This window comes from Maylandia zebra, linkage group LG17 (assembly GCF_041146795.1).
Source record: "Maylandia zebra isolate NMK-2024a linkage group LG17, Mzebra_GT3a, whole genome shotgun sequence".
Taxonomy (NCBI): Eukaryota; Metazoa; Chordata; class Actinopteri; order Cichliformes; family Cichlidae; genus Maylandia; species Maylandia zebra.
The window spans coordinates 37,849,899-37,863,688 of record NC_135183.1 but is presented as its reverse complement, the minus strand read 5'-3'; positions in this window follow the sequence as shown (position 1 = coordinate 37,863,688).

Below are 13,790 nucleotides of genomic sequence, written 5' to 3'. Positions count from 1 at the left end.
AAATATAACAGGACACCGGAGTAAATTCTTGAGCATCTCACACTTCTGATAATCAGTTGTCTGCTTGACGTCTATTTCTTGGCTCTTCTGTAGTCTACAACAATCTCCTTGGCAGTGTTCAGAACCAAGTCGTTGTTTCCACACAATTTGGTTAAATGTTGGACGTCCTCTCTGTAGTCAGTTGTCTGATAATCAGTTGTCTGCTTGACGTTTATTCAGCTGTGTAAAAACTATAACATTAATCTCAACCAAACCGATTTACTCAGGAACAAATAAAATACTGGAAAAAAGCCAAACAGTAACATTATTAAGTTATCTAAGTGACTTATATATAATGTTTAACCTGAGTAGTGAAAGACGGCGGTGGGTTTGAAAATGATTTGCCGGGAGTCCGGTGTTCTCACCAGCTCTAGTGAGCCTAGCCCCCGGCTAGCTATCGAACTGGTGGGTAACAGACGTCTCCGAAAACGTCAGAGCGCTTTTGAAAATATGCGGTGTCTTGATAAACTGAGCAGATATTTGCTTGTAGCCTAGCCCGTATGCCGGCTCTCTTTCCCCGCTTTTGCTTCCAGTCTCTTCGCCATCTTCAGTGTCTCAAGGGCGGTATAATGAGTGTTCAGCTGAGCTCCGCAGAGCGCAGGATCTCCAGTGGGATGGAATTTAGGTTTCCAGGTGAATAATATTGATGCCGATTTCAGATTTCAAGCAGTTTGACTTATAATTGTTGAGTTAGTGCATGATAGAGTAAACTCAATATACTTACAGTAGCGTTTTTGTTTTTTTTTATGTTTGGGAGCTCCAAGCCGCTGTGTCTGCATGCGTCGCCAACGAACAGGGCGAAAAGAAGCAACAAAAAACTCCCAACTAAACCTCAACAAGTGCGGAAACAATCAAATAATCGGGCAACTATGGGTTAAGGAAAGTCCAACCAGGAGAAGCACAGAAGAAGAGTCAAAGTAATTTGTTAACTGGAATGTTACGCTGACCAAGATCTGAGCTCACTCCTGCCAGAAATGGAGGCTGTCAGTCTCTTAAAGAAAATACAGAAGATATTAGCTAATTCAAATTTACAGCTACACAAAACCTCAAATCGGAAGCAAGGTGATGGCTGAATTCCAGCTGATGACCTGGGAAAGGACTTAGACATAGAGACAGACTCTTCACCTCTTCAACATTGCATTGGACTAAGCTGGATCCTTGAATATGATGCCTACATCTTCCAGGCTTCTAAGCAAGAAGGATCCTTCACTTAGTGAGGCATACCCAGACCTTATGTCTCATTGCCTCTGTTCTCAATGCAGCACCAAAAGCATTGTTTCTTCTCAGATCAGTCGTTGATTGAAACTACAGCTGTCGTTAACACTGTCCTTACTCTTTGATGAAGGTGAAAGCCGAACTAGTGCCATGATGAGGGTTGAGTTGAATGCTTTACAGCAGTGATTCCCAAACTTTTTTGCTGCCCCCACCCTTTGTTTTACAAGAAGATCTTAAAGGTTTATTGCAAAAAAAACCCAAACACATTTAATCCTCACATCTTTTCAGTGACTGGTGTGAGCCTGCCTGTTGGTGTAGAGCTTCTCAAACCTGAGTTGCAGTTTTGAGACCACCACTCTGAGTTCATTTTCAAGTCCATCTTTGATCTGTACTTTGTCTTGATTGAAGCCACAGCAGAAAAGCCTACCTCACATAAATAGGATGTGGCAAAAGGAAGAAGTATGGCCAGGGCTCTCTTATCCAGCAGTTGGTAATCTTTGTCCACTACAATCCAAAATTCAACCAGGGTCTGTGACTTAAACTGCAGCCTCTTAGTTGAATCAGAGGTAAGATCAATGAACCGTTCCTCCTCGGATTTGCTGAAGTCAGCAGGGGGTGTTGCACTGAAGGGGTCACAGATCCAATTATTCTTTGGAATCTTGCACCAGGAAATATCTCTGGAAATGTTTCTGAAGGGCAGACATGTGTTCTCTGATGCATGGGATCACTGTATTCCGCAGCCTGCGGTCTCCAATGAATGATTTTGAATTCTCAAATTAGTCCACGTTTCCATCTTTCACTCGCTGCTTCCACATTTGCATCTGCAAATTTAGTTCATTGAGTTTCAGGAACATGTCACTGAGGTATGCCAGTTTCATGAGAAAGTTGTTGCAGTTAAATTTGTTGGTAAGATCACTGCCCTCTTCCCTCAAAAAAAAGATGCGGATCTCATCTCGCAGTTCAGAGACCCTGGATAGCACCTTCCCACGTGACAGCTATCGGGACTCGCTGTGATACAAAACGGCTGTGTGGTCGGAGCCCATTTCTTCACACAGTGCTGAAAAAATCCGGGCTTTCACAGGTCGTGTTTTGATGTAGTTGACTGTGGCGATGACATCAGTCATTACGTTACTGAGCTCAGGACTCAGCTGTTTAGACACCAGTGCTTCGCGGTGTATCATATAGTGCGTCCTCTGCACATTGGGGTAGACGCGCTTGATGAGCGCTTGCTGCCCTCCTGGTTTCCCAGCCATAGCCTGCGCCCCATCTGTGCAAATCCCGACAGAGTCCTCCCATTTCAGCTCGACCTCTTTCAAGTAAGAATCCATGATTTTAAACAGTTCTTCTGCAGTTGCTCTGGCAGGAACTTGTTTGCAGAAAAGTAATTCCTCCCTCATCTCCATCAAGGAATCTGACATACGTTATCAATAAGCAGTCTTTTTTAATATCAGTGGCTTCATCCATCTACAGAGAAAAGCAGCTGTCACGCACCTTATCCTCTATGTCCTTTGACATATCATAAATGCGCCTGCCGATGGTATTATTGGACGAGGAATATCCCGTTATACCCTGTTTGCTGGCTGCTGCGTCGTCAGTCATAGTTGAAACCATATCCATAGCACAGGGAAGTATTAATTCCTCTGCAATCGTGTGCGGCTTTTTACACTGAGCCACTCGGTAGGCAACTTTATAGGAGCTGAGGAGAGCATTTGCCGAAACAGATGCAGCTTTAGTAAAGAGACACTGTTGACCACAACAATTTAGAAGTTTTTGTCTGAAAAAGTCCACTGATTTGTCTTTGTGCTCTGGATGTTTTGTCTCTAAGTGGCGTCTTAGCTTGTTGGGCTTTAAACTGTCTCAAGCTAGCACTTTAAGACAGACAACACACTGCGGCCTCTCCTCATTACCCACCGCTGTGCAGGTGAAGCCAAGCGCAAGATATGCTTCATCATATTTTCTGCTTTTTGCTTTGGAAGGAAGTGGGTTTGTACGCATATTTGGTGATGCTTCATCTTCTGCTTTTTGTTTGTGTCAAAAACCTGTCCATTATGCTAGCAGGTTCTGTTAGTTCCACATCAGTCATTTCCCATCTTTGTTTGTATGTCACCAACTGTAGATAAACGTTCCCTGTCAGTAAATTCGGTCCTTTCTCTCATCACTCCACACGTCTGCCGTTGCAGCCCTGATAGAAAAACCCCGGGGCTTAACACGTTAAATAAAAAGTGCAATATTGTAACTGTTTTTTAAAAATCTATTCCTAATTTGGAAATATATTTAATTTACAAGTTTTAGAGGGTTCTTTCGACAGTATATATCCAAGATAAATGATCACAATTATAATATTTCTTACTGCCTCAAAATCAAATTGAATCAAATCAAATCAGGACCTTGTGAATCAGAATTGAACGAGTTGTAGAAATCTGTGACAATACCAGCCCTAATTAGAAAGTCCACTACACAGACTCGGTGGCACAATGCTGCAAAGGAATGCAATCTAGCTAACAGTGGGACATGGAGAATGACAGCAGGTTTTCTAGACCAAGACAACTTTGTTCACCCATCCTTGGTTCCTGAAGTGGTTCCAACAACAGTTATTTACATCTACATCTATGTTATCACCATATTAAAATAATAAGATAAACATGTGATTTCTTGTTCATGGATTTTCACCTGTCAGGGTCAAGGAATGTAGCCTCTGCTATATTCGAGGGAGTACTGTAGTTACTTTCAGGTGGACTCTTGCCCCAAGGGTTCACCAGATCAGGTAGCTGTGCATGTTTTATTTGGCAGAGTTTATGCTGGACATAGATGGCAGTAACGCGTTACTTGTAACTCGTTACTGTAATCCGATTACTTTTTTCAAGTAACGAGTAAAGCAAGGGATTACTATTGCAAAAGCGGTAATTAGATTACCGTTACTTTCCCGTAGGAACGCTGCATTACTGCGTTACTAAAACCGTGATTTTTTTTTTTTTTTTGCAAGAATGTCTCATGACAGTGACGTAAGCAAGTGCAACGTTTGTGGCAACAGCTGTGTGCAGATCAACAGTGGATCATATATCGAGTGCGGGAGTATGAGCGTGCAGCGTTTAAAGCCTGGAAGTACTGACCTTATTTTGAGTTTGATTCCATAAAAAGTGACAAAAACATTAGTGTCCGTTGTGCGTGGGAAGAAAACTTCTTTTTACAGTGAAAAAACCCCTAAACTTCCGAGCAAACACCGAGTGTGCAACGACGTAATGGGAAACTCACAGAGAAACTCGCGGATTCTTCCACTGACCGCGGCACACCTGCACCAGGGTAAACCTCAGCCTACCGCAGTCCTGCTTTACAGGTGAAAATAGAGCAACAGGACCGCTAGTCTTTGACTTTATTTATTTTCTGCTGTGTTTTACTTGCATCTATTGGAAAGAGTGAGTGTAAACACACAAAAAATATTTTATTTTATGTGCTGGAATGTGCAGAAAATAGGTTTAAATGTTAAACTAATTTATTCCAGTCAGAGAATGTTGCATATAATTTAATTTTTGCTTGATGCATAAAGTTAAAAGATTAAAACTAATAAAACAAGTTTTAAAAAGAGACTTTTCCATTTGATTATATTTTGTATGATGGATTATGCAGAAAAAGTAGAATTGGGCTGAAAGATCTATCGCTTTATCACGTCTTCAGGTTGTAAATCGTGTTTTTAAAAAGTAACTAAGTAATTAATTACTTTTGAAAATAAGTAATCAGTAAAGTAACGGGATTACTTTTTTGGGGAAGTAATCAGTAATTAGTTACTGATTACTTTTTTCAAGTAACTTGACCAACACTGATGCTGGATGTTCTTCTGAAGTCCAAAAATAGAATTTGTGTCCCACTACCCAGGTGCTGTTAATAATGTATATGTATGGTAGTTTTCTGTGGTTCTCATCTTAAAAACAACCTTCTCTAATGCTATGACATCCTAATAATATAAGATATCAGAGATACATCTTTGCCAACATGCAGTGCAAATCACTACAATTTTATTTACCTCATGGAACAACCACATATGTATTGAGAAAACCAGCATTGTGGTATTAAATTTAGCTACTATATGAATGCACATAATCTCAGTGTGCTTTGTCATGTTGCCAAGTACTCATTTTGTTGTTGCAACATGCCAGTTGGCCCTCGCAGATGGTCCCACAGATAAATGTCATGTTGGAAATGTCACAAAAAACAGTTTTACGTGGTCACTCTGCTGGCGGGCCGGCGAGGAGCTGGCAGAGCTTGCACTGATCTGCGTGTGTTTTGTGTGCATGTAATCCAAGAAGCTAGACCAAAAAAATAAATAAATAAAAAATACTGGGTTGTTTTTGCCTGTGTGTGAGTGTTTTCAAGCATTCATAAGCAACCTAATCATGCCAACATCTTCTGTCTCCCACCGAGACACAGCCAGACCTTTTTAATGACAAATATTCTAATTTAGAGTCTAATCAAATGCATACAGAAACGCATCACACTCGCATGCTCCTCACAGCAGGATGTCATGTGTGAAGCTGTCTTATTAAGTAGCTGGATTGGTGTTTACTACACATGACAACAAATACAACCAGTGGAACATAGTGTAACGTGATCACTATTTGCAGTTATTTGTGTGCTAGTTTTGATACGTGACATGGGTCAAGTAATTAAAAATAAACTATGTTCAATTAGCTAAAATATTTCCTGAGTTGCAGTTTTGAGACCACCACTCTGAGTTCATTTTCAAGTCCATCTTTGATCTGTACTTTGTCTTGATTGAAGCCACAGCAGAAAAGCCTACCTCACATAAATAGGATGTGGCAAAAGGAAGAAGTATGGCCAGGGCTCTCTTATCCAGCAGTTGGTAATCTTTGTCCACTACAATCCAAAATTCAACCAGGGTCTGTGACTTAAACTGCAGCCTCTTAGTTGAATCAGAGGTAAGATCAATGAACCGTTCCTCCTCGGATTTGCTGAAGTCAGCAGGGGGTGTTGCACTGAAGGGGTCACAGATCCAATTATTCTTTGGAATCTTGCACCAGGAAATATCTCTGGAAATGTTTCTGAAGGGCAGACATGTGTTCTCTGATGCATGGGATCACTGTATTCCGCAGCCTGCGGTCTCCAATGAATGATTTTGAATTCTCAAATTAGTCCACGTTTCCATCTTTCACTCGCTGCTTCCACATTTGCATCTGCAAATTTAGTTCATTGAGTTTCAGGAACATGTCACTGAGGTATGCCAGTTTCATGAGAAAGTTGTTGCAGTTAAATTTGTTGGTAAGATCACTGCCCTCTTCCCTCAAAAAGATGCGGATCTCATCTCGCAGTTCAGAGACCCTGGATAGCACCTTCCCACGTGACAGCTATCGGGACTCGCTGTGATACAAAACGGCTGTGTGGTCGGAGCCCATTTCTTCACACAGTGCTGAAAAAATCCGGGCTTTCACAGGTCGTGTTTTGATGTAGTTGACTGTGGTGATGACATCAGTCATTACGTTACTGAGCTCAGGACTCAGCTGTTTAGACACCAGTGCTTCGCGGTGTATCATATAGTGCGTCCTCTGCACATTGGGGTAGACGCGCTTGATGAGCGCTTGCTGCCCTCCTGGTTTCCCAGCCATAGCCTGCGCCCCATTTGTGCAAATCCCGACACAGTCCTCCCATTTCAGCTCGACCTCTTTCAAGTAAGAATCCATGATTTTAAACAGTTCTTCTGCAGTTGCTCTGGCAGGAACTTGTTTGCAGAAAAGTAATTCCTCCCTCATCTCCATCAAGGAATCTGACATACGTTATCAATAAGCAGTCTTTTTTAATATCAGTGGCTTCATCCATCTACAGAGAAAAGCAGCTGTCACGCACCTTATCCTCTATGTCCTTTGACATATCATAAATGCGCCTGCCGATGGTATTATTGGACGAGGAATATCCCGTTATACCCTGTTTGCTGGCTGCTGCGTCGTCAGTCATAGTTGAAACCATATCCATAGCACAGGGAAGTATTAATTCCTCTGCAATCGTGTGCGGCTTTTTACACTGAGCCACTCGGTAGGCAACTTTATAGGAGCTGAGGAGAGCATTTGCTGAAACAGAGGCAGCTTTAGTAAAGAGACACTGTTGACCACAACAATTTAGAAGTTTTTGTCTGAAAAAGTCCACTGATTTGTCTTTGTGCTCTGGATGTTTTGTCTCTAAGTGGCGTCTTAGCTTGTTGGGCTTTAAACTGTCTCAAGCTAGCACTTTAAGACAGACAACACACTGCGGCCTCTCCTCATTACCCACCGCTGTGCAGGTGAAGCCAAGCGCAAGATATGCTTCATCATATTTTCTGCTTTTTGCTTTGGAAGGAAGTGGGTTTGTACGCATATTTGGTGATGCTTCATCTTCTGCTTTTTGTTTGTGTCAAAAACCTGTCCATTATGCTAGCAGGTTCTGTTAGTTCCACATCAGTCATTTCCCATCTTTGTTTGTATGTCACCAACTGTAGATAAACGTTCCCTGTCAGTAAATTCGGTCCTTTCTCTCATCACTCCACACGTCTGCCGTTGCAGCCCTGATAGAAAAACCCCGGGGCTTAACACGTTAAATAAAAAGTGCAATATTGTAACTTTTTTAAAAATCTATTCCTAATTTGGAAATATATTTAATTTACAAGTTTTAGAGGGTTCTTTCGACAGTATATATCCAAGATAAATGATCACAATTATAATATTTCTTACTGCCTCAAAATCAAATTGAATCAAATCAAATCAGGACCTTGTGAATCAGAATTGAACGAGTTGTAGAAATCTGTGACAATACCAGCCCTAATTAGAAAGTCCACTACACAGACTCGGTGGCACAATGCTGCAAAGGAATGCAATCTAGCTAACAGTGGGACATGGAGAATGACAGCAGGTTTTCTAGACCAAGACAACTTTGTTCACCCATCCTTGGTTCCTGAAGTGGTTCCAACAACAGTTATTTACATCTACATCTATGTTATCACCATATTAAAATAATAAGATAAACATGTGATTTCTTGTTCATGGATTTTCACCTGTCAGGGTCAAGGAATGTAGCCTCTGCTATATTCGAGGGAGTACTGTAGTTACTTTCAGGTGGACTCTTGCCCCAAGGGTTCACCAGATCAGGTAGCTGTGCATGTTTTATTTGGCAGAGTTTATGCTGGACATAGATGGCAGTAACGCGTTACTTGTAACTCGTTACTGTAATCCGATTACTTTTTTCAAGTAACGAGTAAAGCAAGGGATTACTATTGCAAAAGCGGTAATTAGATTACCGTTACTTTCCCGTAGGAACGCTGCGTTACTGCGTTACTAAAACCGTGATTTTTTTTTTTTTTTTGCAAGAATGTCTCATGACAGTGACGTAAGCAAGTGCAACGTTTGTGGCAACAGCTGTGTGCAGATCAACAGTGGATCATATATCGAGTGCGGGAGTATGAGCGTGCAGCGTTAAAAGCGTGGAAGTACTGACCTTATTTTGAGTTTGATTCCATAAAAAGTGACAAAAACATTAGTGTCCGTTGTGCGTGGGAAGAAAACTTCTTTTTACAGTGAAAAAACCCCTAAACTTCCGAGCAAACAACGAGTGTGCAACGACGTAATGGGAAACTCACAGAGAAACTCGCGGATTCTTCCACTGACCGCGGCACACCTGCACCAGGGTAAACCTCCGCCTACCCCACTCCTGCTTTACAGGTGAAAATAGAGCAACAGGACCGCTGAGTCTTTGACTTTATTTATTTTCTGCTGTGTTTTACTTGCATCTATTTGAAAGACTGAATGTAAACACAAAATATATTTTATTTTATGTGCTGGAATGTGCAGAAAATAGGTTTAAATGTTAAACTAATTTATTCCAGTCAGAGAATGTTGCATATAATTTAATTTTTGCTTGATGCATAAAGTTAAAAGATTAAAACTAATAAAACAAGTTTTAAAAAGAGACTTTTCCATCTGATTACATTTTGTATGATGGATTATGCAGAAAAAGTAGAATTGGGCTGAAAGATCTATCGCTTTATCACGTCTTCAGGTTGTAAATCATGTTTTTAAAAAGTAACTAAGTAATTAATTACTTTTGAAAATAAGTAATCAGTAAAGTAACGGGATTACTTTTTTGGGGAAGTAATCAGTAATTAGTTACTGATTACTTTTTTCAAGTAACTTGACCAACACTGATGCTGGATGTTCTTCTGAAGTCCAAAAATAGAATTTGTGTCCCACTACCCAGGTGCTGTTAATAATGTATATGTATGGTAGTTTTCTGTGGTTCTCATCTTAAAAACAACCTTCTCTAATGCTATGACATCCTAATAATATAAGATATCAGAGATACATCTTTGCCAACATGCAGTGCAAATCACTACAATTTTATTTACCTCATGGAACAACCACACATATATTGAGAAAACCAGCATTGTGGTATTAAATTTAGCTACTATATGAATGCACATAATCTCAGTGTGCTTTGTCATGTTGCCAAGTACTCATTTTGTTGTTGCAACATGCCAGTTGGCCCTCGCAGATGGTCCCACAGATAAATGTCATGTTGGAAATGTCACAAAAAACAGTTTTACGTGGTCACTCTGCTGGCGGGCCGGCGAGGCGCTGGCAGAGCTTGCATTGATCTGCGTGTGTTTTGTGTGCATGTAATCCAAGAAGCTAGACCAAAAAAATAAATAAATAAAAAATACTGGGTTGTTTTTGCCTGTGTGTGAGTGTTTTCAAGCATTCATAAGCAACCTAATCATGCCAACATCTTCTGTCTCTTACCGAGACACAGCCAGACCTTTTTAATGACAAATATTCTAATTTAGAGTCTAATCAAATGCATACAGAAACGCATCACACTCGCATGCTCCTCACAGCAGGATGTCATGTGTGAAGCTGTCTTATTAAGTAGCTGGATTGGTGTTTACTACACATGACAACAAATACAACCAGTGGAACATAGTGCAACGTGATCACTATTTGCAGTTATTTGTGTGCTAGTTTTGATACGTGACATGGGTCAAGTAATTAAAAATAAACTATGTTCAATTAGCTAAAATATTTCCTGAGTTGCAGTTTTGAGACCACCACTCTGAGTTCATTTTCAAGTCCATCTTTGATCTGTACTTTGTCTTGATTGAAGCCACAGCAGAAAAGCCTACCTCACATAAACAGGATGTGGCAAAAGGAAGAAGTATGGCCAGGGCTCTCTTATCCAGCAGTTGGTAATCTTTGTCCACTACAATCCAAAATTCAACCAGGGTCTGTGACTTAAACTGCAGCCTCTTAGTTGAATCAGAGGTAAGATCAATGAACCGTTCCTCCTCGGATTTGCTGAAGTCAGCAGGGGGTGTTGCACTGAAGGGGTCACAGATCCAATTATTCTTTGGAATCTTGCACCAGGAAATATCTCTGGAAATGTTTCTGAAGGGCAGACATGTGTTCTCTGATGCATGGGATCACTGTATTCTGCAGCCTGCGGTCTCCAATGAATGATTTTGAATTCTCAAATTAGTCCACGTTTCCATCTTTCACTCGCTGCTTCCACATTTGCATCTGCAAATTTAGTTCATTGAGTTTCAGGAACATGTCACTGAGGTATGCCAGTTTCATGAGAAAGTTGTTGCAGTTAAATTTGTTGGTAAGATCACTGCCCTCTTCCCTCAAAAAGATGCGGATCTCATCTCGCAGTTCAGAGACCCTGGATAGCACCTTCCCACGTGACAGCTATCGGGACTCGCTGTGATACAAAACGGCTGTGTGGTCGGAGCCCATTTCTTCACACAGTGCTGAAAAAATCCGGGCTTTCACAGGTCGTGTTTTGATGTAGTTGACTGTGGTGATGACATCAGTCATTACGTTACTGAGCTCAGGACTCAGCTGTTTAGACACCAGTGCTTCGCGGTGTATCATATAGTGCGTCCTCTGCACATTGGGGTAGACGCGCTTGATGAGCGCTTGCTGCCCTCCTGGTTTCCCAGCCATAGCCTGCGCCCCATTTGTGCAAATCCCGACACAGTCCTCCCATTTCAGCTCGACCTCTTTCAAGTAAGAATCCATGATTTTAAACAGTTCTTCTGCAGTTGCTCTGGCAGGAACTTGTTTGCAGAAAAGTAATTCCTCCCTCATCTCCATCAAGGAATCTGACATACGTTATCAATAAGCAGTCTTTTTTAATATCAGTGGCTTCATCCATCTACAGAGAAAAGCAGCTGTCACGCACCTTATCCTCTATGTCCTTTGACATATCATAAATGCGCCTGCCGATGGTATTATTGGACGAGGAATATCCCGTTATACCCTGTTTGCTGGCTGCTGCGTCGTCAGTCATAGTTGAAACCATATCCATAGCACAGGGAAGTATTAATTCCTCTGCAATCGTGTGCGGCTTTTTACACTGAGCCACTCGGTAGGCAACTTTATAGGAGCTGAGGAGAGCATTTGCCGAAACAGATGCAGCTTTAGTAAAGAGACACTGTTGACCACAACATTTAGAAGTTTTTGTCTGAAAAAGTCCACTGATTTGTCTTTGTGCTCTGGATGTTTTGTCTCTAAGTGGCGTCTTAGCTTGTTGGGCTTTAAACTGTCTCAAGCTAGCACTTTAAGACAGACAACACACTGCGGCCTCTCCTCATTACCCACCGCTGTGCAGGTGAAGCCAAGCGCAAGATATGCTTCATCATATTTTCTGCTTTTTGCTTTGGAAGGAAGTGGGTTTGTACGCATATTTGGTGATGCTTCATCTTCTGCTTTTTGTTTGTGTCAAAAACCTGTCCATTATGCTAGCAGGTTCTGTTAGTTCCACATCAGTCATTTCCCATCTTTGTTTGTATGTCACCAACTGTAGATAAACGTTCCCTGTCAGTAAATTCGGTCCTTTCTCTCATCACTCCACACGTCTGCCGTTGCAGCCCTGATAGAAAAACCCCGGGGCTTAACACGTTAAATAAAAAGTGCAATATTGTAACTGTTTTTTAAAAATCTATTCCTAATTTGGAAATATATTTAATTTACAAGTTTTAGAGGGTTCTTTCGACAGTATATATCCAAGATAAATGATCACAATTATAATATTTCTTACTGCCTCAAAATCAAATTGAATCAAATCAAATCAGGACCTTGTGAATCAGAATTGAACGAGTTGTAGAAATCTGTGACAATACCAGCCCTAATTAGAAAGTCCACTACACAGACTCGGTGGCACAATGCTGCAAAGGAATGCAATCTAGCTAACAGTGGGACATGGAGAATGACAGCAGGTTTTCTAGACCAAGACAACTTTGTTCACCCATCCTTGGTTCCTGAAGTGGTTCCAACAACAGTTATTTACATCTACATCTATGTTATCACCATATTAAAATAATAAGATAAACATGTGATTTCTTGTTCATGGATTTTCACCTGTCAGGGTCAAGGAATGTAGCCTCTGCTATATTCGAGGGAGTACTGTAGTTACTTTCAGGTGGACTCTTGCCCCAAGGGTTCACCAGATCAGGTAGCTGTGCATGTTTTATTTGGCAGAGTTTATGCTGGACAGAGATGGCAGTAATGCGTTACTTGTAACTCGTTACTGTAATCCGATTACTTTTTTCAAGTAACGAGTAAAGCAAGGGATTACTATTGCAAAAGCGGTAATTAGATTACCGTTACTTTCCCGTAGGAACGCTGTGTTACTGCGTTACTAAAACCGTGATTTTTTTTTTTTTTTTGCAAGAATGTCTCATGACAGTGACGTAAGCAAGTGCAACGTTTGTGGCAACAGCTGTGTGCAGATCAACAGTGGATCATATATCGAGTGCGGGAGTATGAGCGTGCAGCGTTAAAAGCGTGGAAGTACTGACCTTATTTTGAGTTTGATTCCATAAAAAGTGACAAAAACATTAGTGTCCGTTGTGCGTGGGAAGAAAACTTCTTTTTACAGTGAAAAAACCCCTAAACTTCCGAGCAAACACCGAGTGTGCAACGACGTAATGGGAAACTCACAGAGAAACTCGCGGATTCTTCCACTGACCGCGGCACACCTGCATCAGGGTAAACCTCAGCCTACCGCAGTCCTGCTTTACAGGTGAAAATAGAGCAACAGGACCGCTAGTCTTTGACTTTATTTATTTTCTGCTGTGTTTTACTTGCATCTATTGGAAAGAGTGAGTGTAAACACACAAAAAATATTTTATTTTATGTGCTGGAATGTGCAGAAAATAGGTTTAAATGTTAAACTAATTTATTCCAGTCAGAGAATGTTGCATGTAATTTAATTTTTGCTTGATGCATAAAGTTAAAAGATTAAAACTAATAAACAAGTTTTAAAAAGAGACTTTTCCATTTGATTATATTTTGTATGATGGATTATGCAGAAAAAGTAGAATTGGGCTGAAAGATCTATCGCTTTATCACCTCTTCAGGTTGTAAATCGTGTTTTTAAAAAGTAACTAAGTAATTAATTACTTTTGAAAATAAGTAATCAGTAAAGTAACGGGATTACTTTTTGGGGGAAGTAATCAGTAATTAGTTACTGATTACTTTTTTCAAGTAACTTGACCAACACTG